Here is a 27307-nt window from a genome sequence, read left to right on the forward strand (position 1 = left end):
AAGGAAGATTCAAGAAAAGTGAGCTGTTGTTTTAACACACTGGTTGGATCTTAGAATGCCTAAGAGATGCAACAGAACTTCAGATCCTCCAGGGAGCCTAGCTCCCCACACCCATCAGATTGGGGTCCAGCAGCATCTCCCCTGAAGACACCCAGTTCTCCCCAAGTAAAGGGAACCAGTATGTGCCCTGCCCAATTCTCCTACCCTGGGCTCTGGCTGCCATGTGAGCAGGCAGCTTTTGTTCCAGAGCCCTTTTGGGGCTTTCTATTTTCCTTTCCTTCCTCTGAGAGGCAATGTGGACGGGGAATTAAAAACCCAGGAGTAGGGAGTCAGCAGCCTGGAGCCCAGGTCCTGCTCTCTAGGTGCTGAGATCTTGAGCAAGTCCCTGCCCCCTAACATACTTCCTGCAGACAAGCAGAAGGTTGTTGGAACTAGCTGTTCTCCAAGGGTCCTTCTAGCTGGATGTTCTACTGCAGTCACCTAGTCCCGTTGCTTTCTGAATGAGTCCAATGCAGCAGAAAGAGCTTATTTCAGGGGCTACAGAGTCTCCATCGAACCCTCTCAGCAGAGCGCCTGGCTTGGGGCTCTAGAGTCATCTGCCTGGGATCACACAGAAGACTGACATCAACAAAGGCAGCCTTTCCTAGAGGAAAAGATGGGAGAGTCAGGCTTCCTGCCTGGAGAAGCAAGATGCCAAACACAGGATGTGGAGGCTAGGAAATGGCCAGGGAAGTGCCCGGAAGAAGACTGAGGCTCTGCCAGGGGCTCACGCCGAGCCATCTTCTGACACAAAGCCGCCTTAACAAAGCAGAAGAATTGCACTAAGTTCTCTTGGAAGACAATCCGCCTCCTGCAAATCAAGCAGTCTCTTCATGGGCACTACTGGGGCCTTTGAATCAATGAATTGAATGTCTCCCTCCAGATGGCAAGCCCAGTCCTCCTCTGTCTGAGAGCCACAGCTGGCAGGACCTCCAGTGTGCTGGCCACTGCTACACATACTCGCATGCACAGCCTTCCTGGGAAAACGGCAATGCCCATTCATGTGCAAGCCCTGGCATTTGTGGAAGGGAATTCTCCCAGGTCCTTATTCCTGCCCTAATCCCACCTGCCTCCCACCCATCTTCCACCCCTCACCCACCCAACTCCTCCCGGCCCCCCCCCCCCCCCCGGCGGCCACCTCCCCACCAACCAAGCCTAAGGCTCTGAACTAGAAAAGTGTGGGATTCAGACTATAATTATCCCATAATAGATCCCACCGCCCTGTGGTGAAACGATTACGGGACATCTTAACGCTGGGTTGAGCACTCTCCTGTCTGCCAGCCTTGCAGCCCTAGTTCACCCCCACTCAGCTCACAGCTCTCAATGCGAAGCTCAAAGTTCAGGTCCCAGGGTACAGGTACTCACTGGCTTGATCCAGTCTCGTGGGGTATCTGTCACAATGCTCATCTATGGGCTAACTTCCTGGAATTTCTCAAATCCACAGGCCTCTGATCACTGCCCCTTAAATCCGAGCATTTTAACACGGGGCCACGTAAACCCAGCCTTGGGGCCAAGCAAGATGTACTGAGGAGGCAACCCCCGTCCCCTCTAAAGCACCATTTCACCCTTGCATAATGGGTTCCTCCTGCTTGCATGGCTTAGAACTCTGCACTCAGCCAAGGCCCTAATCTGTCATGACTGAAGCTTCAGGATGGGGAGGTAGGGCACAAGGGGGGGGGGGGGGGAGCAGATGAGGAATGAGGGGAATGTGGACTCAAATGGCTTTTCCTTGATATAACCGAGACAATGCCTTGAGCCTGGGAAAGGAGTATCCCGCAGAATAAATTCCAGGCAAACATGGGGAATGTGGACCCAATTCTGTCGCCTCCTCCATGCTTTCTCCCTGATTGTCCCTGGCTGGCCTGGACTCTCATCCCTACCTGCGCTCCTTGCAACAACCACTACTCCAGTGTCAGCTGTGCTCACTGCCTTGCATTTTGATGTATCGTGGCTTATTCAGCTTAATCCTCCCTCCTGCCTTAATAGTCTTCAGAAAGAACTAGGTCTCAACTCTGAATCCTAGTTTAGGGCTCTGTACAAAGGTCCATTGATACATTTTTAATGTATAAACTAATGATACCAACTAACAAGCGAATCAATCTAATTAATAAGAGATCAGCAATATCTCCTTAGAACCTAAACAATTTGGTGCTTAGCACCTCAGAATGGTCCAGGGTTTTCAAAGTGTAGTGTGTATACAAGATGACTATAAGTAATATATGGACAAACATTATTTTAAAATTTTCAATCTTTTTATATTTATCTTAATGTGCATGAGAAAAAAGAACCAGCTACTAACCCCATTTTCAGTGACCTCATTGATTAGACCAATGGAAAAGAAGGTATGTAAGTTTTTTGTTTGCTTTTAGTTTTGTCTTGCTAAAATTAGTGGGTAAAAATTCAAAGAGAAATAGGATATTGCTAAGTATCCCTCCCAGAATATTTATTAACTGTAATGGCAGAAATAGTCAACTTGACAGAGCAGAAACCTGGCAGACATGGTCTTAACCAAGTGATCAAAGCCAGCATTACTAGCAATGAGCCCTGTTGACATCATATACCCCTGACAAGATCCGCTCAGAAGGGCATTTCATCTCTGTGGTGTTCTTCCCCAAATCCATGACCTCAATCTAATCATGAGAAAACATCAAACAAACCTAACTTGAGGGACATTACATAAAGTACCTGACCAGCACTCCTCAAGAGTGTGAAGGTCATAAAAGACAAGGACAGGCTGAGGAACTGTCATAGACTGGAGGAGACTAAAAGATATACCCACTGACTGTAATGTGGGGTCCTGGATTAAATTCTGGAATAGAAAAAGGACCTGCGTGGGAGAAACTAATGAAATCCAAACCAAGTCTCTAGTTAAGACCCTAGTTTACATTATACCCATTGATAATGGTACCATCCTATATAATCCTATATAATAAAAGGCTAATATGCAAATTGTCCTTACGGGCAGGAGTTCGATCTGACCACCAGGGGGCAATGTGGAACATGGCAGGCATCGTTGACGTGGCGCTGGCATCAGGTGACAGTGGAGGCACTGCTGGCCCCAATGGGCCCAGACGAGAGCGGGACTGTGGCGGAATGGTAGAGCAGGTGAGCGGGTGGTGCAAGGCCAAGGTGGGTGCGAAGGGAGGCCCTGGCCGGCGGTGGCAGGCAGCTGGTGGATGGGAGGCCTGGGCTGGCAGCCCCTACCTGTGGACGAATTTCATGCACTGGGCCTATTGTAGTTATATAATATTAGGGAAAGTGTCTTTGCAACTGTTCTGCAAATCTAAAATTATTTAAAAATAAAAAGCTTTCACCCTGGCTGGTTTGACTCAGTGGACGGAGCATCAACCCAGGGCGCAAAGGGTCTCGGGTTCAATTTCCAGTCAAGGGCATGTACCTCGGTTGCAAGTTTGATCCCCAGCCTCTGTCAGGGTGCATGCAGGAAGCAACCAGTTGATGAGTCTCTCTCACATCAATGTTTCTCTCTCTCTCTCTCTCTCTCTCTCTCTCTCTCTCTCTCTCTCTCTTTCTCTCTCTCTTTTCCTGTCTTCCTCCCCCCTTCTCCCTCCCTTCCACTCTCTCTCTAAATATCAGTGGAAATATATCCTCAGGTGAGACTTTAAAAAAATAAAATGCTTTCCAAAAGCAATTTAAAGATAAACAAATAAAAGTATATAAGGTATAAATCATAAAAGTGGGTGAGAATTACTAGAGTAGGCACCCTTCACACCCTACATCCAAGAAAAGCTGCCCCAGAATGAGAAGTGTGGCTGTTGGAGAATATTTAGTAAAACAGGAAAATGTTCACTTAATATTACTTGGGGGGAAAAATTATCCCATTTTGTTAAGAAAATATGTATCGCATATATAATGCACAGAAAAAAAAACTGTGCTTGAAATAACCTATGCTGAACAAAGTCCAGATGTCACGTATTAAATAGGAAATGGGACACAGCTTTTGGAAAGTAACTTGACTAGGTCAATTAAAATGCTCATATCCTTTCAGTCAATAGCCTCACTTCCAGGGAGTTATACTAAGAAAAAAATCCAAATATGAGGGGGAAATGCATGTTCCCTGCATTATTTATAATAATGAAAACATAGAAACAACCTCCATGTCAATTATTACTACACTGGTATATTTCACGTGGTTTTAACCATGACTCATAGTAAAAAAATACATTTTATATTGTATTATAGTGTTTGCATGTGTGAGAGAACCTGTGTGTGTACATGTGTGTATAAAACGGAACTGAAAAGGTTTCCCAAAATAATACTTATCTTCACTATGTGTGATGTTCTCTGCTACTTCCTATCCTAATCTATCGCATTAACAAACCAAAGCTTGTTAGAGCCCCATGAAATTTATTTCCCAACCCACTAGTGATGATGGCCTGCACTCTGAAAAACATTGCACTCAATGGACTGTTGTGCAGCCATTAAAAAGATAACTATAATCCACAAACGGGTACAGTGACTGGCTCTAGGGAAAGGAAAGAGGTGAAAGGAAGAATTGGTTTGCACTACGCATCTTTTTATGCCTTTTGAATTTACAACACATGCATGTATCACTTATTTAAGAATTAACTTTAAGTGATGACTGCAAAGACTGAAACAGCACCAGCTGTTAGGCATGGCAAAGCTATAACTGCACTAAGAATGTAAAAACCCATACAAGTGAAAAAGAAAATTATGCCAAAACAATAATCACATGCTAGCCATATTTCCTTTTTACTAAGTTCTAATACTTTACACTGTTACTATTTTACTTCTACAATTTAACATAGATGTTTTTCTTAAATGAATGCATTTATTCCCATAGAAGATTTCAAAGCTAATAGTAGTGTTCAGCCGGGTAATAGGTACATGAACATTTACATTTAAACTGTACATACATATATTACATAAATAAATAGACAAACAAACTGCACAGAGAGTCCAGCCGGCATGGCTCAGTAGTTTAGCGTCAACCTACATACCAGGAGGTCATGGTTTGATTCTCGGTCAGGGCACATGCCCCAGTAGTGGGCTTGATCCCTGAGAGGGGATGTGCAGAAGGCAGCCAACCAATGATTCTCTCTCATCATTGATGTTTCTATCTCTCTCTCCCGCTCCCTTCCTCTCTGAAATCAATAAAAAAATTTTTTTAAAGTGGACCCTTTCCAGGCCTGCCTCTTCTCACTCTCAAACTCAGGAAGATACTCCCAGCGAAGTGCAGGGGTAGGATTTAAAACCATCAGTCCATTGGATGCCTTTCGTCTTTGTAAAGAGGTTCGAACATGGAACATGCCACCACTTTGGCTTCTGAAGACTGCCACTTAGGACTGGGGAGGTGGCCAGTTTCACCCATCCAGACTCAGGACTCTCTCTTTTGTGTTCTTTGACTTTCCCTCTCTTCCCCACCAAGCCACTGTTCATTCCTTCATATTTTTAATCTTCCAAGTAAAGGGACCATTTCTTATTCGTCTTTAAATTCCCAACAGGCTGGAATGCAGTGCTTTCTTTACACCCAGTACATGCTCAATAAGTATTTATTAAATTAGCAATGTCATAGGCAAAACTCCAGAACAGATTACATGAATTATGACAAGTGGCAAGGACCCAGGAGGAAGCACTGATCACTGGAGATTAAGTACTAGTCATGCTTAGAAAAAATTAACTACTTTTACTTAATGAAATGCAGAATGATTGTAAAGAACAAAGGAGATATATGTAAAACACTCAGCAATAGACAGCAAGTGGTCTATAAATAACAGTGTGGGGTTTTAAATATAATATGCATACATATTTACATGATATTTGTATATGGTATATGTTACATATCTTATAAACACATACATATGCACACACATATATCAAAGAACACATGAATGCTGTGGACACAATGTACCCGGATCAAGATCTTGTGAATAGAACAGAAATACACGGGCAGCTGGAGGGTCTGGTCACTCAGAGCAGCGGGGCCCAAACCGTGCAGCAAAATGGATCAATACTAACCAGGAAGACGCACTCTGAACTCCTAGAACACTTCCCTTCTGCTCCAGACCTCATGTGGTCAACCTTTTCATCAATGACTTAGATACGACTTGCATACCAAAAATGCATATGACAAATGAATTGGAAGGGATAATTAATATACTTGAGATAATCAGGGGGGGAAAGGCCTCCACACGCTAGAACCTTAACGACATGACATTTTAAAAGGACAAAAGATATCATTTTACACAAGTTTAGGGGAAAAACTGCACGACAAGAGAATGAAAATGGTACACGTGAAAGAGACTTGAGGAATGGTTCAAAATGAGTCAACGGATGAGTTAATGTGACTTCAGCTTCAGTGACTGAAATGCACAGGCCAGATGAGGTCCGTGTCTCACTCCGTTCCGTTCTGGTTAGAACAATAGTGTATCCAGGGGACTCACACTGTATTTGCAGACTTGGGGGTAAATGGAGTCTTAATCACATCTCGGGCAAGTACTCTGAAGGGAAAAAAAGAAAATCCAGTCTGTGTCGCCCCTTAAACTGCAAAATAGGATAACACGCCGGGTTCATGAGGCTCTTGAGTCCTCCTACAGAAGAGGAAGAGAGAAAACTGCCACTTTTAGCCCCACGGAGTCATCTCTGGGGACTCGTGGCTTGAACGCTTACAGAAAAAGAGACAGCTGAGCCCTGCCTAATCCGCCCCTGTCCCTCCTGCTGCTCACATCACAGCCTCCCATGTGGGGCTCTGACCGACCAAGCTTTAGCGAGGACCCAGAGCAGCTCAGGAATCCAAACAATGCGTACCCTTTATCTCCCCAAACCATGGCTAGCCATGATCAGTACTGCAAAGTGATATTTTTAACTATCAGAGTGAATTCTTGTGGATCTGTAACCTCCTATACTAAGCTGTCATCTGATAGCTGTTTGTGAGCAAGGACTCCAGTTTGACTGTAACTGAAACATTAGACAGTAGGAATGCAGCAGTCAGCGGCCAGGCATCGCTGGGATACATACATACCAGCTTATCTCCCATGATGGGGAACCACGGTGCTTTGTCCAAGGACTCAAGAAGAATCAGGAAGAGAGAAGAGCAGAGTCCCTCAAAATCCCGTTCTTATCCCAGGAACACGGAGGTGGCCTGGTCTACAGATGAGTGTCATACTAAACACACATCAACATCCTGTAGCAGTTTTTTAAATCATTTCTCTCTCTTTTCCCCAAGGGTGGGAACCTAGAAGTTTCTAATTTCTGTAAGGATTAGATGTTGCCTAATGTAGAATAGAGCTAGTTTGACTTGTGCCTAAAAAAGAGGTGCTTATAAACATTCCTTCACTTAGAGATTAACATGGAGGAATCAGGGACACGATGTAAGTATATGACTGTCGAACCACTAAGCTGTACACCCAAAACCAATACATGATAATAATAAAAAACATAGAGGAATCTATGCAACAGGGGGGAAAACAGACCCTGTGTCACAAGGAGGGGAAGATGGGTAAAATGATAAGAGGAAAAAACAAAGGAATGTGGAGGGAGAGGAGAGAGTAATTTAAGACCCTGAAGGACAGAAACAGGAGGACGCTTGCTTGGAAGTCTGAGAATAACATATTTGGGGAATTCCTGAGCGTTACTCCCAGGATGTCAAGGAACATATTTGAGCACCACTTAGCCTTCTGAAGGAGAAAAGAATTCAGAAAGCCTATTATTCCCTCAGTGCCAGGGTTCTTACCCTGGGTTAATGTGGTTGTCCATACCCCACATAACTGGTTGGCTAACATTGCTAGTGGCTGGGAGGAGGGAGGCAGAGTGAAAAGAACAAAGGGTCAAGGACTACTGTCCCCAGCGCAGCAGATACCAGCAGAAGCCTTCTTTCTCACCAGCCATGGGACTCCAGAGGCTATCGCTGGGACACACTGGCTCTCCTCGAGCCAAGGAAGTCAACCATCTGAGAGAGTCCTGAAGGGGGTGAGATTGCAGCCACGCACCATCAGTGCAGATACCGCCTGCGGCCAGGAATGCGCGGACACACCTCTTCCAAGGAAAAGGCCCACAGGGGCTGAGAGGGAAAGTCCACCTAGGGAGGGCTCAGCAAGAAGAGGAGGCTTGACTCTGCCCATGGACTCCCAAGAGAGCTACCACTGCTTACTCAATTGTCGCTCCTTTCCAGACCTGGAATTTCTCCAAACACAGCCAGCAGAAGCCCAGCTTCCGGGCAGTCATTGAGGGTCAGAGACCCAGAGGGAGCTGCAAGCGTATGAGAGGCAAATATGGAGACTCTAACTTGGAATTTGGAGGTTTGCAAAATGCCTCTGAGGATACCAAAGATGACCCTCATCTCTCTTTTTCTTTCTTCAACCGTAATCTCTCTCCCTGCTCGCTCTCTCCTGCTGTATGGGCAATGCGAATGCACACGAGGAGGGAAGATCAAGAGCTATTTTAATAGAAAACGAGAATTTGAAGATGACTGACTGTGGAGATGAGGCAGGGTCCAGAATGACTCCCAGATTCTGGCTTGGGTCACTGAGCGCCAGTCCCCACTTCAGGAAATGCAGACATAACAATGCCACAAGGTGCTTCGCTGTAGTCATGTCTGCGTCCAACCAAGAGGGGAGGTGGCTCCAACACAGGAAGTTATTTAGACAAGATATACAAGAGTGGAGAGGACAGACAAGGCGGAAGGGGAATGAGACAAGAAAAACAGGGAAGGGCCAGCGTGGCTCAGCAGTTGAGCATCCACCCAGGAACCAAGAGGTCACTGTTTCTATTCCTGGTCAGGGCACATGCCCGGGTTGCAGACCAATCCCTAGTAGGGGGCATGCAGGAGGCAGCCGATAGATTATGTTTATCTCTCATTGATGTTTCTCTCTCCCTTCCTCTCACTCTAAAAATAAATAAAAACATATTTAAAAGGGGAGAGAGGAAAAGGGGAATGGAGGGGTGTGTGTGTGTGTGTGTGTGTGTGTGTGTGTGTGTGTGTGTGTGTGTTAAAGGAGGTGGGGAAAGGAAGCTGATAAAAGCAGAGCTATAGTGTAACTCTGCGAATTCTGAGTTCCCAACTACTGACTGTCCTGTCCACAGCCTGCTGACAGCAGAGCTGTCCTCCTCAGTAGTCAGGTTCTGTGGTCAGCACATAAGTGAAAACCATGTAGAGTCGAATTACTCTTGAAATACCCTCCGAGAGGCACCACACTGGAAACCAGCCACAGTCCCCCAGGAAACCCAACTCAATGCCTGTCATGTACGTTACTTTTCTGTACTCTTAAGAATCTCAGAACTAGAAGAAACCAAGGAGTCCATCTTCCTTGCCTAGTGGTTCTAAAAAAAGAAAAAGAAAATTCTTAGTAGTAAAACCACTGATCTGATCTGAATGCTTCTGAAAAAGCTTAATTTTACTCAGAGAGATTGGTCATCACCTAATGTCACCCAACCAGACAGGACTTTTGTCTGACCCCGCACTCCTCCCGCCACGCCACTCTTTCTTAAAGTTCCCCCTAGGAGATAGAAGGCCAAGACTGGAGGTCCCGCTCCACCACTAAATAGCTGTGTGTGTTGGGAGCATTACCTTCCCCTTTCTTGGCTCTAATCTTTCCATCTGGAAAATGAAACCAGACTAGATGAACTCTAAGAGCCCAGACAACTCTGAGATAGTTACTGAATGAAAAGTGCAAAGCACTTCATAAACATACTCTCACCGGGCAGAAATTTTGGCATCCCCTGTCTTTCCCCACAGGTGCATCCTTAACATACCCCACGTCTAGGTCCTACCTATTCCACTTTGGAATATTCTCTAGGGTTCTCCCCCTTCCTCTCTATTCCTGTTGCTGATGGTCCATACTCTCTAGTGGGTCTCCTTCCTGCCAGTCTGTCCTCTCCAAAATGATCCTACTTTCTCCTACAAGAGTGATTTCCACAAATTCCACGTCCGCTGCATTACTTCCCATCTCCTATGCACAAGGCAGAACTTCGAGTCCAGACCTCCAGCTCTGCTCCGCGGGCCCAGCACGCCCAAGGCAGAGCCTCACGGTGACCTGGGAGCGCCACACTCTCCGCGTTCTTGCTGTTTCCCGCATCCAGACACGTCCACCCCACCTCTGCTTATATAAAGGCCATCTAACTTTCCAAGACCGGAAGAGATCCTGCCTCCTCCTAGAAACTTTTCCTACAGTTTCAAGAGACAACTTTGTTCCTGAACTACAAACGTATTCAGTTAGTGATCAAATGGTTAAGATCTTCAATATTCTCTAATTACTTAACACATTTTGACTCTCCCAATAGATTATAAATTATCTCAGTCAGAAAAGAAGTTTTATGTAATATTTGAATCACAATGTTGCTTAAACTGAAAAATACAGCAAGGACGAGTTTGACTGCCTAATGGCTGAAGAGCCAGATCTCAGTTCTCTCTCCTGTCCTTGACCACTAACAGGAAATGATGGGGGGCAGGGGAGGGGGAGAGAAGAGGTGAAATCGGTAACTCCTGAAGTGCCTTCCCACCTTCTCCTCCCCGTTCTCACTCACTTTGTTTGGGGCGGAAAGGCCTCTCTATCACAGACTCACATCAACCGCTTCTCCAAGGATGCGCCTGAGCACATCAGAGCAGTGTGTGCAGACAGTTATATTTAGCTCCATTCTTAATGCCCTGATCAGTCTGTGTGATAGCAGCGGCTGCTCACAATCCTTGACTGTGATGGGAAGATAAAGGGAAGAAAGACACAGAGGGAGAGCCAAGACTAGCAGTAATTTTGTAATATACATTTCAGATCTGGGCCCTGGAGGTAGGTCTGCTTCAAATTAAGCCACATCTGCTCTCAAGCCCTAAAGAGGCAGGGCACACACACCTACGAGCCACACCAGCGAGGACTGGCAGCTGCCAAGATGCTTGTCCTCCTCAGGGAGCCAGCACACTGGGAGGTGGGGACTCCTGACAGTCAGCCCCTCTCAGACCCAGTTCCTCTGCCCCAGAACACTCTAGGCCAGGACCAGACAGGCAAGAATCACATAGATATAGGTGACCCTTGAACAATGCAGGGGTTGGGGATGCCAAGCCCCAAGCAGTCATAAGTCTGCATATAACTTTTGACTCCCCCAAAACTTATCTACTAACTAGAGGCCCAGTGCACAAATTCGTGCACCAGTGGGGTCCCTCGGCCTGGCCTGTGGGATTGGGCCAAAACCGGCTCTCCGACATCCCCCGAGGGGTCCTGAATTGCGAGAGGGCGCAGGCCAGGCCAAGGGACCCCACCAATGCACAATCAGGGCTAGGGAGGGATGCAGGAGGTTGTCCAGCCAGGGAGGGACCACAGGAGGGCTCCAGGGCGTGTCCGGCCCATCTAGCTCAGTCCTGATTGGTTGGCACCCAACAGTAAGCTAACCTACCAGTAGGAGCATCTGTCCCCTGGTGGTCAGTGCACATCATAGCAAGCAGTTGAGCAGCCTTAGCATATCATTAGCATATTATGCTTTGATTGGCTGAACCAATGACCGGATGACCAGACACTTAGCATATTAGGCTTTTATTATATAGGATAGCCTACTGTTGACCACCTTACCAATGCATAAACAGTTGATTAGCCCATATTTTGTATGTTATATGTATTATATTCTATATTCTTAAAATAAAGTTAGAGAAAATAAAGCTAAAGAAAAGAAAATACTACAAAGAAAATCACAGGGAAGAGAAAATACATTTACAGTATTTTGGGGGGGGAAAATCCATGTATAAGTGGACCAGTACAGTTCAAACCCATATTGTTCAAGGGTGGGGAGGGTATTCATGGGACCAGCCCTGCTCCCAGAGGAAGGCATTCATGGCCATCACCCAAGGCCCCCAGCAGGGCAGGCACCTGGCATGCCCACACCCACTCCCAGGACTCCTGGCCGCCAGCCACTCTGGAACATTTCTGCAAAAATTCCCAGCTCCCATGCTCTCCACAGCCAGCTTCCTCCTTTCCCTAGACTTACTATCCCGTTCTGTTCACTCCCAGCCTAAACACACACACACACACACACACACACACACACACAACCTTGAGTAGTATCTACAGCAAAAGTCTCCCTCTTGGGCTCATGTGCCCAGCATGTTCAGTCTTTCTAATGCTCCCTTGGGCCAGTTAATTGACAGGCCCTCTAGAAGATTTTAAAATCGGTAAAGGAGGCGGCTGCTGCCTTCACGGGCCAGGGGATGCCACCATAAGCCATTCAGCATGTAGCACACCCAGTTAGATGGCAGCCAGGAGACAGATCCTACCACCTGCCTCTAAGCTCCTTCCTCACAAAAGGCGTCTTCTGCACCTGAGATCTCGGGAAAGGGAGGGCTAGTCTTCCTCCTCCCTCCCTCCCTCCCAGAGCAGCAAGGGGCTCTGAAAATTTCAAGAAGAATCAGTACCACACCACACCCTATGAAAAGCTATCCCGATTCCAGAATTGCAAGAAAGGGAAATTCCACCTTCAAACTCCTGGTTATTCCAGTGGCTCTACTGGTCTCAGGAAAACTGCCTTAGCGTTCCCTGTCACAGAGGCATGAAGCAACCGCTCTCCTCACCACACTCCCCAGAGCCCCAGAGGCAGAGAGCTGGGCAGAAAGGAATGCAGACAGCTTCCCAGAAGTGCCCAGCTGCAAAGGAAACCAAGAGCTTACCACAGCTTCCTGGGCCCAGGCGGGGAGGAACTAGACTCTCAGAAGAAGGACTAGGACAGCTCAGAGACCCTGAAGGTGAAAGCCCAAAGGAAGAGAAAAAAGCGCAGTGGTTGGAAGATGCCCGGTAGAACAAGCCTGGGCTGTTTCGCATGGCTCCAAGTAAGCAGTGGCTATCCCTGAATGGGAGGGAGGCTTAGAGAAACCCTCAACTACTGACGGCCCCAAAGGAACCCAAGGTGGGCCTGGGATGGGGATGTCTGAGCCTCTTCGAGTATCAGCTTAGTATAAGCTTTCTGCTGGTGGCTTTCCATGGACAGGATTCATTCCACCCCCACCCACCCACGCGTCTTGGGTGAGGAGGGTGGAACCAGAGTGGGTGCCCAACATCTGACAGGAAAACAGAGCTAGAGAGCAATGGGCTCTGCAGGCTCTGCCACCTCCGGCTCCATTCCCCTGACACGCTCCAGAGGCTATAAAGCCCCCTATTCCCACGGTGAGCCGGCTTCCCAAGAAGCCCCACCACAGTTCCAGGTCCCGGACACGGACACGAGGCCGAGGAAGGAGGGGGGTCCTCCTGCAGAAGCGCTTTCTCCCGCTCGTCACCCTTACCGCTTTGTGAGGCTCTCGTCCAGAATCAGCACAGGGGAAGGAGCAGAACGCAGAAAGGAGGTTATCAGAAATACCTTCCTGTTTCCTAGGTGTCCACGTTAAGAGAATCAAAAGAAAATATTCACCTAATTTTAATAAAAAATGAGCGAAATCATAAATTGCTTCCCTTCCAAGAAAAGGGAAACTCCTAAGACAGATGCCCAATCTTCCCCTTCCATCTCATATCCAACTCCCAGTCTGGAAACCCTCACCGGTTGTTAGTACTAACACAGAATTCACACAGAGACACACATGTCTGTTCACTCCTCCAAGCTCTGTTCCCACAGCCAAAGCTGCAAGACCCTTTCCAAAGTCAGGTCCCTGTGGGGACAGCAGGAGGCAAGAATTATATGTAGGCTTTTCCCAAGCAAAGGGGAAAAGGCCTCGGCTGCCAATAGGACCGGGCGTGGCTTCAGACACCCCCACGGGCAGGAAGGAGGCTGAGCACCTGGAATCTCCCCTTCCTCCGCAGCACCAGTAAACTGGCTGATGTCATCTCTCTGGTAGCCACATGTCTGCCTCCCAGCTCCTGGGATTTTGCCCAGCCTCACCTCAAAATTGCACAAGACGCGTCTGTAGCTGGTTTGTTCAGTTTCTCACAGCCTGGTACCAATGAAGCGAAGGTGAGTGGTTTGCTACTTAAAAGAACCACTCTTTTTACCCTGCCCTGTGGCCACAGATTTTATTCCCAAACCTTGATGAAAATGCGTGTTGTTTTCTGTTTGTTTGTTTGTTTTCAGAGATGAGGCCAAAGATGAGCTCAAACCATCTCTGGGCACCATAGAAAGACGGACAAAGAAAGAGGTGATCAGGTATGGACATACTTCTTTGGAACTACATGACACACACGGTCCCCAAGCAAAAACATGTGGCAAGCTGTCCCACTTAGCAGGAAATTCTCAGTCACCTGGAACTAGTAAAGCTTAGAATTTTACCCAAAACAATTGTTCCACTTTCCTGAACTGTTCATTCTACAAGGAGATGCTGCAGTTTGCACACAGAGCCCTGGGACATCTTCCGTTTTCATGAACTTGTCCCACCAGAAATGGACACGGCTTCCAATGAGAAGCTTTCCACTGGAGACCTGATACAGCATCACAACAAGAATGCATTATTTCCTACTCCCAAAAAGGAGGAGATAATTCAATTAACGCCACAAAACAATATGTTTAAAGAATGTGGTCTGGGCATAATTAGATCATGATTTTCAAAGCGGGAGAACTTCTTCAGGCTTTAAGCTAAAGTATTTCCCCAAAGAAATACACACTGCAGGGGGGTGGGTGGGGGATAAAGAAAAGAGCTTAGGCAAGTCAGGCATGGCCCACACCAGCACCTCCACCACTACCACCTACCTAGAGACTCAGACAAAAGGAAGGACCGAGTTTTCCTGATCTGGCCCAGGCCTTCCTGGGAAGCACTCCTCTTCCTCTCCATGTGACAGGAGCAGAGGCAGCCCCTTCCATAGCAACATCGCCAGCACAGGACAGAGGGTGAAGGCTGTGTTTTCATTAAACTCTCCTTTATCAGTCGGTCACTTTTTTTTTTTAATATATTTTATTGATTTTTTACAGAGAGGAAGGGAGAGAGATAGAGAGTTAGAAACATCGATGGGAGAGAAACATCGATCAGCCGCCTCCTGCACATCTCCTACTGGGGATGTGCCCGCAACCCAGGTACATGCCCTTGACCGGAATCGAACCTGCGACCTTTCAATCCGCAGGCCGACGCTCTATCCACTGAGCCAAACCGGTTTCGGCAGTCGGTCACTTTTATAAGTTGAAAACATTTTTCCAAAGAAATAATACTAGACATGTTAGTTGGATGCCCAGATAAGCTCATCACTAAACAACATGGCTAAAATACTGTTTACTTATAATAATGATACAAAAACAAAAAACAGCTGTGTAAATGCTAGCAGTAAAACAAAACATAGAAGAATAAAATTAAATAGTTTTTACATATCTCAAAATTATAGCCCTGGAAAAAGAACTGGTTCCTTAAAAGATGGGCATTTTTAGGGATTTCGAAAGGTCCTCACAAGGGCAGGACTGATAGCACTGATTCCCTACACCGCCTCGCTTCATTCCCAAATGTCCGACTTTCCTTTCTGAAGGATGCTTGGTGTCATGATGATCCGCTATGATTAGGGTTAGCTTTTACTCCACAACCCCAGAGGGAACAGGGCAGAAAGCGTATTTCCTGAGATAACTAAGCCAAGCAGGTAGGAGAGAAAGCGGATGGAAGAAGAGGGTGTAAGAGGATGTAAGATTTGAAGAGCACCTGCCTGAGGGAGATCTGCATGAGCTATGACTGCAAGAGACAGAAACCAGTAAGTTCGTGGTACCCAGAACTGGAGTGGCAGGGAGGACACACTAGGCATCACCTGACAGCTACCAAATGGGCTATCTGCCTGGGAAAACTTGGTTTAAAGCAAAATGGGATGGAGAAAGTAGCCAATAGCCAGACCTGAGCTCACAACTCTTATCAAGCCCCAAGTCAAACCATTATTTTGCAGATGATGTTGGCACTGACAATGAACAGGTCTACAGAGCCTACTGGAAATGCTCACTGCCCGTTCTCTTGGCGCTGGGTGAACTGGAGAATACCTAGCTATCTAACGGAAAGGAACCAGGGCCCTGGCCGGGTAGCTCAGTTGGTTGGAGCATTGTCCTAATGCGCCAAAGTTGTGGGTTCACTCCCCAGTCAGGGCACATACAAGAATCAACCAATGAATATATAAATAAGTGGAACAACAAATCAATCTCGATCTATCTCTCTCAAATCAATAAATTAAAAAAATAAAAATAAAAAACCTGGAGGGTGTGGCTCAGTGGTTGAGCACTGAGCCATGAACCAAGCAGTCCCCAGTTCAATTCCTGGTCAGGGCACATGTCCAGGTTGCGGGCTTGATCCCAAGTAGGGGGTTTGCAGGAGGCAGCTGATCAGTGAGGTTTTTCTCTCTCATCGATGTTTCTAGCTCTCTATCCCTCTCCCTTCCTCTCTATCTAAAAATCAATAAAAACCTATTTTTTAAAAATTAAAGAAAAGGAATCATCCCAGAAATCTATGTTGCCAGGCAGGATCATGATGGAATTGAGGCTTATGGCATACAAAAAATGTGGAATGAGCATTGTAGTTTGTGTCACAGAGATTTAGGGACAAATGAAAGTATTGCAGAATAGCAAAGAAGGCCCAGTGGAAAGTATACAGAGTTGATTACATAACTCTTCTCCCCAGAACTGTCCTATTCAGTTCCATGACTTTCTCTAGCAAGTTTCAGCAGCCCAAGAGCCTCCTAAGGTTGAGCACATCAATAGCGAGTTCAGGTCCTTATCCCTAACCCGCAGAAAAAGGTCGCCCTGCATTCATTTAGAGACACTTCTGCTGATTATGCCTGAAAAGGACTACAGAGCAGCAAAAGACTCTGGAGGCCATCTTTGTCCAACTCATGCTGCACTGTTAGAAACCAAGGCAAAACTTTATCTGGAAAGACAATGTATAAACTAGGCAAGATTTGATTAAATCCCAGAATCATTTCAGAGGGGACAGGGAGGGATAACGAAGAAATACAGCTCTGCCTATCTGAGCATGTATATTATGTGGGGGCTCTGGTTTGCAGAGGCAGACGTTAAACCACTTTGCTTTTTCTTCAAGGAACTGCCTGTCATGAACACCAAGGGGGCATCTCTCAATCCTTTTGTCTACTTTTATTTCCTAGTTCCTGCTGAGAGAATCCCGCAGATACCCCCCTCCCTTGCTGGAACCAAATTATAACACCTTCAGGGCACAAGACTTGGAACACAGCCATGCACAGAAGGAGTGATCAACAAATGCAGAAGTTGGACATGTTAGCAAACATTTATGGTTTCTGGAAATTGCAACTTCCAAGGACCGTTTTCCACATGATGGGAAATCAAAGCCAGGTGAAGATCTTGGCTAAGTTTCCAAATATTTCTGGGTTTCTGAAGGCGGTGGGAGGTGGGAGGCAGAGTTCTGGAACTGAACCCACGGAAGACCGGGCCTCCCACATCCCAAGGGTGACAGCTAACAGGTGTGGACTCAGAGCAAGCCCAGGGGTGGACGACTGGATGACACAGTTATCTCCTGAGGTCGTCCCTGTCAGAGAATGTCCACCATTCTGTTATCACATTTCATACTTTTCCAAAGTGACTGTATATATTAATTTGATCTCTAGTGGGATCGGAGTAGCCTTCTGGTTTCACTGATGAAACTCATGGGAATGGTTCTCTGCCTCGAGCCTATCTTCTCTCTCCTCCACCCCCCAGGCTTACTTCCTGGGTTCCCATCTCACATCCCTAGATTCCTATCTTCTTTATCATAAGGTCCCTTTTGACAAAAGGAAATTGAGACACAGAAATGTGCCTTGCGCAAGATCACACCACAAATTAGTAGTGCAGCAGGGATTAGAATCCAATTCTCCAAAGTCTAGTCCAGCACTCTTTCCAACTGACCACAATACCTCTGTTATAGGAGAAACATCTGCCCTGGAACACCAAGGCCAAGAATCAAAACAGTTTATCTGCATGTCTTCTTAAGCAAAACAACACCGCCAGAATGTTTGGCAGAGACTAAATAAATATTTCATCTGTGATCTACGCTGGAGGGGAAGACTGCAGGGGAGAGGCAGGCAGCACACAGGGAAACTGAAGAGAAGACCACTGCCAAGGCCAGCAGATGGTGACAAAAGAGGAAAAATATAATCTTAAAGTAAGGACAAGCTAGGGGCTTAATGGTTGAGGCTTAAAAAGAGGACTCTAGATCTAAGTGTGAATGCGAACAGACTGCCATCTGAGAGCTGACCAAACAGAAGCCAGAAGAAAATGTTCAACTATCTAGTGATGTAGACAGGAATCTGTGAGTGTGCGACGGGAATGCCTGGGAACCAAGGAGGGGGCGGTGGGGTAGAGGCAGAGAACCACGGGCACAGAACATCACTGGTAGAACTGGAAGGGAATTCCAGGGACCCCGACAAGGGTCTTCCCCTTGGAAAAGCACCGAGATCAGCCAGCTGGAGGAAGGCTGAGGAACAGAAGAAGTCACTATACAAAATTAGGTCCACTGGTTTAAAAAAACCCTACCTGAATTATCCCAGAGAGAAACCTTCCAAAGAGTATGAGAGCTATGAAGAGAGTGGAGAAGTGATACCATCAAGTAAACGTCACCTGAGCTTCCAGTGACCTTTAGGAAAGAAATGGCGCCCGACGGCATGGCTCAGTGGTTGAGCATCGACCTATGATCCAGGAGGTCACAGTTTGATTCCCAGTCAGGGCTCATGCCTGGGTTGTGGGCTCAGTCCCCTGTGTGGGGCGTGCAGGAGGCAGCTGATATATGATTCTCTCTCATCATTGATATTTCTGTCTCTCTCTCCCTCTCCCTTCCTCTCTGAAATCAATGTTTTAAAAATATATACTTTTTTTTTTAAAGAAAGAAATGGCTTCAAAGAACAGACATGGTCACTTGATTGTATCAAAGGCTCTGATATCATGACTGTTCAAATGAACAACAAGAACAAAGAGGTTTGAGGCAGGCCTAGGGGCAAAAGGGTTTCCTCTTGTATGTGTAATAAGCCATAGTCTTAGAGAGCATACAGTGAAGTCAGCCTCAGAGAGGGTTGGGGCAGGCTGACACTGAACGAGGGTGATGTAACTCCCCACAGGGCCCGCCTGACCCAGCTCTCCTCTCCACGCCAGGCTTACTGAAGTTGGGGGAAAGGGAAAGAAAAGACCTGGAGCTCTTACCCTCAAAGGGGTTACATTCTACTTGAGCAGCCAAGACACACATTCCGAAGAACAAGGAAACCCCGCACCAACCTCGAGCTTCACAGCACTGATAAGCAGTCCGTGTGGACAACTTTTCCTTTTCTTAGGGGAGAGCACTGACAACTAAGGCAGTGACGGCAAATGAGAAGGGGTCTAACAGTCACAGAATTCAGCAAAAGGGAATCTTGGGGGACAGCTGAACGGCTTCCTGACTGTGAACTGATCCACTCACTAAGGCAAAGTCTATGAAGACAAGAAGTTAAGCCAAGGAAAGTGTGAGGGGAGGCGAGGGGAGGCGAGGCGAGGGGAGGGGAGGGGAGGGGAGGGGAGGGGAGGGGAGGGGAGGGGAGGGGAGGGTAGCTCTTCCCCAGGTAGGAAAGTTGAGAAAGCAGGAAAAGGGAAGAAGTGACCTCCGTGAAAGCAGGGAAGTCCCCCACTCAAGGCCTCATTTGTAATCAAAAGCAGAAAGGACCAAACTAATGTAAACAGGCCCTGGAAGCTAACGTGCCCTTCTCCAGAGAGGCCAAAACACACACTTCCCCCAGCATGGCTCTGGAAACGCAGAAGGCTCCCTCAGACAAGAGAGGCAGATTGGGAGAGCTGGGAAATTCTCAAGCTGCATTTAGGCTTTTTTTTTTTTTTTTTTTTCTGTTCCCAGGCATTCAGAACCTTCACAAAAACTCCAGAGCACGGAGACCAAGTAGAAGGTGAAGCTAAGATTTTGCTGCTCAGAGGAAAACGCAGTTTGCCCAACATTCCACAAAAGATACTCAGAAGAAAATAACCAGGAAGCAGGACCACCCCCAAATCAGAGCACCTAGGCACAGTCCTGCCGGCTTCCCACACCCCTCCTTTGCACCAATGCAATAAACAGCTGCCCTGCGCAAAACAATGGGCCTTTGTCTGTGCCTTTGCCTTCAGATTACCTTGGAGAACCAAACCGGACAATTCCTTTGGAGGAATGGTTCTCTTAAATACTGGTCCAGGCATCGACAGCATCCCTCTCAAATAAATTTCTACCTGTTCCCTATTGGGCAGAGTGGGTCCTGTGCATCCCTCGCCGCCACCTGCAGAAGACCCAGCCACAGACAGGTCCCTGGGCCCTCTTCCCGGAGCCCTCATCAGTGGGACACCAGAGCAGCTACTCCTGCTTTCTTCTTGGCCTGGCCACAGAAATGCACGCCGAAGAAGGGTGCTTACTCCCCTCTTCTCCCTTCACCACAATGTCCCACACTGAGTAAATTACACAGATTGGTGATACTGTTTTCATCAACATACCTGTCGAAATGGACTGTCAAGAGTAATGGTGATTAAAAAAATAAAGTATGAAACAAGCCAGAGAGTCTAGCTTTTCTTAACATTGCACTAACAAATAAAAATTCCCAGATTGACAAGCACGGCAATAAATTATATGTTGTACTTCTTGTCTCTAAATATTTTGAATCTTACCTAATTTTGTAATGGATGAGTACATGGTGCTTTCTTGGAAAGGGCTGTCCTGTTATCCTATTTATTTGTTTGTTTTTCATTTACCTTATTCCGGTTTTCAAGTTTCCTTTCTTATATGATGTGAAGATGATAATAGTTTTGGAGTTTTTATTTTTAATCTCCTTCCTTGGAAAAAGTTTTAAAATATGGGGATCCTATGTGGACTCAAAAAACAGCCCTAGTTGGTTTGGCTCAGTGGATAGAGGTTCTGCCCGCAGACTAAAGGGTCACAGGTTTGATTCCGGCCAAGGGCACATATTGTACCTCGGTTGCAGGCTTGATCCCAGGGAGGTAACCTATTAATGTGTCTGTCTCACGTAGATGTTTCTCTCTTTCTCTGCATGTCACCCTCCCTTCGACTCTCAAAAAAAAAAAAATCAATGAATGGAAAAACGTCCTCGGGTGAGGATTAACAACAACAAAAAAACACAAACAAAGGAAAACTGTGTTTTGACCCTGGCTGGCTGGCTCAGTTGATTGAAATGTCCTCCCATACACCAGAAGGTTGTGGATTCCATTCCCGGTCAGGGCACATATTTAGGTTGTGGGTTCAATCCCCAGTCAGGTCACATACAGGAGGCAACCAATTAATGTTTCTCTCTCGTATTGATGGTTCTCTCTCTCCCCCTTCCTCTCTCTTTAAAAATCAATCAACAGAAACATGTCTCGAGTAAGGATTAAAAACAAACAAACAAACAAAAAAAGAAACTGTGTTTTGTGAAATCCCATTTCCCTATAGTGTGCTAGGCTTCTCCCATTTTCCATCACAGATAACTGGCAATAAATAAATTCAGGAGCCACTTCCTCCAAACCACCATTGCCAAGGACAGGATGCGTCAGCACAAAATCCCCTTCCATGAGACAGACAGTCTGAAGAACTCTGAGTATCTTCCCCTCAATTCCTTTCTCTTAGCCAGCATTACTCCTCTCCGTAAATCCCTTCAAATAAAGTATACTTGGTGTTTTTCAGAACAGTTAGCTAGATACCATGAGTTTCCTAATCCAATCCCGAATATCACTCATTTTCCTTTTTTTAATGTTTTTGTTTTGTTTTGTTTTAATTGATTTTTAAAGAGAGAAGAAGGGAGAGGGAGAGCGAGAGAGAAACATCATAGATCAGCTGCTCCTGCACACCCCTACTGGGGATGGAGCCCACAAACCAGGCATGTCCCTTGACCAGGAATCGAACCGGTGACCTCTTGGTTCCTGGGTCAATACTAAACCATTGAGCCACACCAGCCAGACTATGACTAATTTCCCATTATTTCAGCACAAGGAGGCATCACCATGTATTGGGCAGGGTTTTGGAATCCAATGAACCTGGGTTCAAATTCTGCACCTTGAACAAGTCACTTGATTTCTCTGAGTCATGATTTCCTCCTCTTTGAGACAATTAGTGAGATTTATGAAAGCAGTGAATGGCACATAGTAGGTCTCCTGTATTGACTCAGTATTTCCGTAACAACATCGTCTACTGTTGTGCCCCAAGAACTAGGCTTTTCTAAAACATTTTTAAAATAGAGCTGGAAATTACGAAACCAATAAGATATCAGTCATGAAGCTTTCCTTACCTTGCCTCATCACGTCCCCACGCCTGTCCTCGGTTCCTTTCCAGGCTCTCCTCGGAAAGGCCCAGGATATCTATTTAATGGCACAAACCTCCCAGTTCGCCCTCCCAAGAGCCTGTAAGAATAAACTAGGAGGGAGCTCAGGGTTCTCTAAGGACAAGGCTGCCAGTGTCATCCTGGAAAATGTAAGTGGAAAAATCACTCATCTCACCAACTCGTGTTTCTGCGTGATATCAAATCAACCCCTTGACGGTTGCCTTTTGAAGTTCGTTCAATCTGCTCTATGCAAACACTGAATTATGGCTCTACTGCACTTGTTCCAAATAGGCCAAAAAAAGGGAATCAATTTGTTAGGACTACACGGTCTTATTTTACAGCTGTGGGCCTCAACCGAGCACGTGGCCAGTGTGTGGGAAGAACCCCTGGACTCCATCACTAACCTCAGACTGCTGCTAAGGCACAAAACCTCTAAGAGGAATAGACCCCTGCTGGGCCTCATTATTCTCCCCTAGCAGAATGTAGAGTCTACATTTGTAAGAACGTCTGGATTATTCATACGGAAAACATCACTGGGAAGGAAGCACCACGAACGGGTAGCTCTCCTCGCTATCTCATGCCTGGCCCTTGGCAAGAGAACACGCCACTGACATCCACCACCACCACCTCTCCTTTCTGGGCCATTCAAGTGCACTGTCAGGCTGGCTGTACATCACCATCCTGCTCATGCCACTCCTGCCATCTCCCCCAAAGTTCTCGTGTTCTTTTATACCTCTAGGCCCTCGGCATATACTGTTCCCTCTTCCTGGAATGCCTTTCCATCTCTATTTTGCTGAGCCAACTCCAACAGTCCCTCAAGAGTCAGTTCCCACAGTATCTCCCTGGTTGCTTCTCCCGCCTCTGGGCTTCCTGTGCATCTTTTCCTCATTATTCTCCCCTTTCTTCTGGTCAAGCACCTGATCATATTCTATTGAAAATGAACAAAACAAGCGCTGCTCCCCATACACTTAACATTTAAATATTTGTATCATAAACAGTAGTAGAGATACACTTCCTGGAATATTATAAATACTGGCATTTTATAAATATGAACATTTAAAACTAAAACTCCTACCTTATTCTCTTAAATGAATCAAAATAAATCCAATGAAATCTAAGTGCCATAGTGATTTAAAATACGTCATTCATTTAAAAAAACATAAAATTTTATAGTATTTCTTTTTATCCTTGAACTCTAATTTCCTTTTTACTTCCATCTCAGAATTTTATCCTAATACTTATGCTTGAGAATCTTTTATTGATCAACTTCTCTGCAGTATATTATATATAACCATATATTACACATAAATTTTTAAAATTTTCCTATGGCTATAAGCTCTAAATGTTAAAACAATTTTCTTTTGAATTGCTTTCATTACCTTTATTATTAATATGATTGAAACATAATTATATTACAAACTTGTATTACTAAATATAAGTAAATTTTATTATAAATTTTATTAATTTTCCATTTTTATAGTTGCAAACACCAAGAAATTTTGTTCACATAAATACCTAGATAGAAATGAAAGAGATTTTATTATAGCAATCTCAGTCAGTCTGCACTTGTTCTGAGTTATATGGCAAAATTACACAGTAATTTATCATCAAAAATTATTTTTAATTATCTACCAGCTGACAACTCTCAATTTTGTTGACAATAAAAATGGAAACCATCTGAATTGGAAAAGGATTTGTTTTTCAGAGTCATTCATTTTCTTAAAAATATTTCTAGCCCTGGCCAGTGTGGCTCAGTTGGTTGGAGCACTGTCCCATGCACAAAAAGGTGACGAGCCAGGGCACATACCTAGGTTACAGGTTCAATCCCCTGGTCCGGGGTGCATACCAGAAGCAGCCAATCAACGTTTCTCTCTGATCTCGCTCTCTCTTCCTCACACTCTAAAATTAGTGTTTTAAATGTTCAAATATATTTCTAGTTGTTCCTTTGTTTGCTAAACTAGAAATTTTCACACACCAGACATACAAATAGCAAGGTTTGGGATGAGTTATGGCTATGCCTTCTTTTAGTAAAATGGGAAAAGAGTGGTTGAGAAAGGGGATACCTTGAGTACAAGTGTTTTCACAGACTGACCCACTTCTAGAACGACGACATACGGAAGTCAAGGATCTGGAAAATCCTTCCAGTTTGCAGACCACTGGCTTATCTGCCTCCCCCCACCAAAATGGTTACATTATCAAAATTTAAAATTAATATTAAATTGTATTTACTCATGGATAAGTACTGTTCCATTTTAACAGAAAGAGACTAAAAATAATCAAACTGTACTTCAATAAAGGTCTGATTAAGTAAAGCATGTAGCAGCCCAGCTGGCGTGGCTCAGTGGTGAGTGTCAACCTATGAACCAGGAGGTCACTGTTCGATTCCTGGTCAGGGCATATGCCTGGGGGTGCGGGCTCGATCCCCAGCGTAGCGCCTGCAGAAGGCAGTGATCAATGATTCTCTCTCATCATTGATGTTTCTATCTCTTTCTCCCTCTCCCTTCCTCTCTAAAATCAATAAAAATGTATAGAAAATAAAATAAATTTAATTTTAAAAAAACACAGCACCCAAACTGAAGAGCCGGGCCCTGGGCAGAGGACTGCTCCTGAGCCAAGACCCAGGCACTGGGTGAGGGGCACAGAGCCTACAGATGGGAGCACATGAATCTAGTTTATAAAACGTTTTCCTACCTTTGTACCTCAGGATATTCTTCCTAAAGCCCTCCCAGTCCTCTTCACCATGTCAAATCCTGCCAACCTTCCAAGGGCCAAGATCATACCCCTTGTTCTCCTTATGCAAACTGCTCAAGCCCTTCTTGCTCATAAGTTCTTGTCTCTCTAAATCAGCGGTTCTCAACCTGTGGGTCGCAACCCCTTTAGGGGTCGAATGACCCTTTCACCGGGGTAGCCTAAGACCATCGGAAAACACATATATAATTACATATTGTTTTTGTGATTAATCACCATGCTTGAATTATGTTCAATTTATAACAATGAAATTGGGGTCACCACAACATGAGGAACTGTATTAAAGGGTCGCGGCATTAGGAAGGTTGAGAACCACTGGTCTACACCCTTGTCATTCCAGATGCTTGCCAATAACTTCTAACCTGCCTTGTAGTTTGGTATAAACCTTTAGCTCTTTACTGTAGGTGTTTTATGCCTCTTTGAGGGCAGGGCCTTTGACTTACTAGTCTTACAAGTCTATGACTTTCCTATCCCACGGAGTTGGCCCTCGATGCTTTTGCCATGCAGGATGCCTACTTACTTACAGTTTCAGTGGACACATTGTCTCCTGTGCCTTATCCCAAATATCCACCTCTCTTACATAATTAAGGATTCCCTACCAAGCATGTGAACTCTTCTCGGGTCCTTTGTCATCTCTAGCTTAGGGCTGCACACTTGCTAAGCACTCAGTGAAACTCAGTCACTAGGTGCACCCTACATGGAGGCTGTAACGCCCATCAGCCTCTCTAGAAACATACCCAAGTTTACATCCTTCAGATACAAACCATGTCCTATGAAAGGAGGATGAACAAGTAAATGCAGAAGATTGAATAAACAGAAAAAAGATATAAGCAGTAAAAAAAAAAAAAAGTACAGAGGTAAGGAAGAGCAAAGTTAATCCCAGTAATGGAATGCTTTCCTCACAGTAAATACTCAATAAGTAAGTAAATAAAATTTACAAAATGGTGGATATTGATTCTCAAGAAGATAAAACAGATTAACATAATGACTGTGTAACTACATATTACAAAAGAAATAGTAAAACATAAGGTTCTTACTAAATCAATGAAAAGATGAATACAAGTCAATTTACAGTGAAACTAGCATGTAAAATAACAGTGCCTACATCACAGGTCTGTTGAAAGAATTAGAGTCAGTACCTGCCAAGCATGTGTCTGGCATAATAGTATGGACTCAAAAATATTAACTGTTATCATTATTATTTTACTCGAGGCCCAATGCATGGATTCATGCACAGGTGGGGTCCCTCGGCCTGGTCTGCGCCCTCTCACAATTCAGAAACCCTCGGGGGATATCGGAGAGCCGGTTTTGGCCCGATCCCCACAGGCCAGGCTGAGGGACCCCACCAGTTGCACGCATCCGTGTACCAGGCCTCTAGTATGCATATAAGATCTTTGGTTAATCTCTTCTTGCCCTCCCCCTTCTGAATTTAATCAGTCTGTTCCATGTTTCCATGTCTGTGGTTTCCACTCCTGTGTTGAATGTCTGTCCCCGGTGGTCAGTGTGTATCATAGCTACCAGCTGGTCGGCTAGTCGCTTAGGCTTTTATATATATAGGTAACAATAAATTCCAGACTGAGTAAAGATTTAAGTAAAATAATGACATTATAAAAGAAGTAGAAGACCACACAATAGTTTTTATCTTAATCTTGCTGAGGGAAGATTGTTCTAAGAATAACACCACAAATAAAAAAAAAATTGTTTAAAGCTAATACATTTCACTACATTAAATTATTTAAAATGTTTATCTGCCCTAGCCGGTCTGGTTCAGTGGATAGAGCGTCAGCCTGCTGACTGAAGGGTCGGTTCAATTCCGGTCAAGGGCACATGCCCAGGTTGCAATAGGAGGTGTACAGGAGGTAGCCAGTCAGTGATTTTTCTCTCATCTTTGATGTTTCCATCTCTCGCTCCCTCTCCCTTCCTCTCTGAAATCAATAAAAATATATTAAAAATAAAAATAAGATGTTTACTCCAACAAACTAGACAACCTGGAGGAAATGGACAAATTCCTAGAAAAATACAACATTCCAAAACTCAATCAGGAAGAATCTAAAAATCTCAACAGGCTAATAACTATGAAAGAAATTGAAGCAGTCATCAAAAAGCTTCCATCAAACAAAAGCCCAGGACCAGACGGCTTCACAGGGGAGTTTTACCAAACATTCAAGGAAGAACTAAAACCTATCCTCCTCAGACTACTACAAAAAATTCAAGAGGAAGGAACACTTCCAAGCTAATTCTATGAAGCCAGCATCACCCTAATACCAAAACCAGGTAAAGACAACACAATGAAAGAGAATTACAGGCCAATATCCCTCATGAACATAGATGCCAAAATCCTCAACAAAATCTTAGCAAATCGGATCCAGCAGTACATCAGA

General features: G+C 45.2%; 1 protein-coding gene across 6 annotated transcripts in view; it reads right to left on the reverse strand.

Moving 5' to 3' along the window:
• Positions 1-27307, reverse strand: part of DENND2B (DENN domain containing 2B) — a 176135-nt gene that overhangs the window by 109758 nt on the left and 39070 nt on the right. The window contains exon 1 of one of the 6 annotated variants that reach the window (XM_059708812.1): positions 12659-12683. The exons of the other annotated variants lie outside the window; for them this stretch is intronic. The gene's annotated coding sequence lies outside the window, so the exon portion shown is untranslated. Of the gene's footprint in view, positions 1-12658; positions 12684-27307 lie in introns of those variants that run through there. 6 annotated transcript variants of the gene reach the window in all.

Source organism: Myotis daubentonii, chromosome 9 (genome assembly GCF_963259705.1).
Source record: "Myotis daubentonii chromosome 9, mMyoDau2.1, whole genome shotgun sequence".
Taxonomy (NCBI): Eukaryota; Metazoa; Chordata; class Mammalia; order Chiroptera; family Vespertilionidae; genus Myotis; species Myotis daubentonii.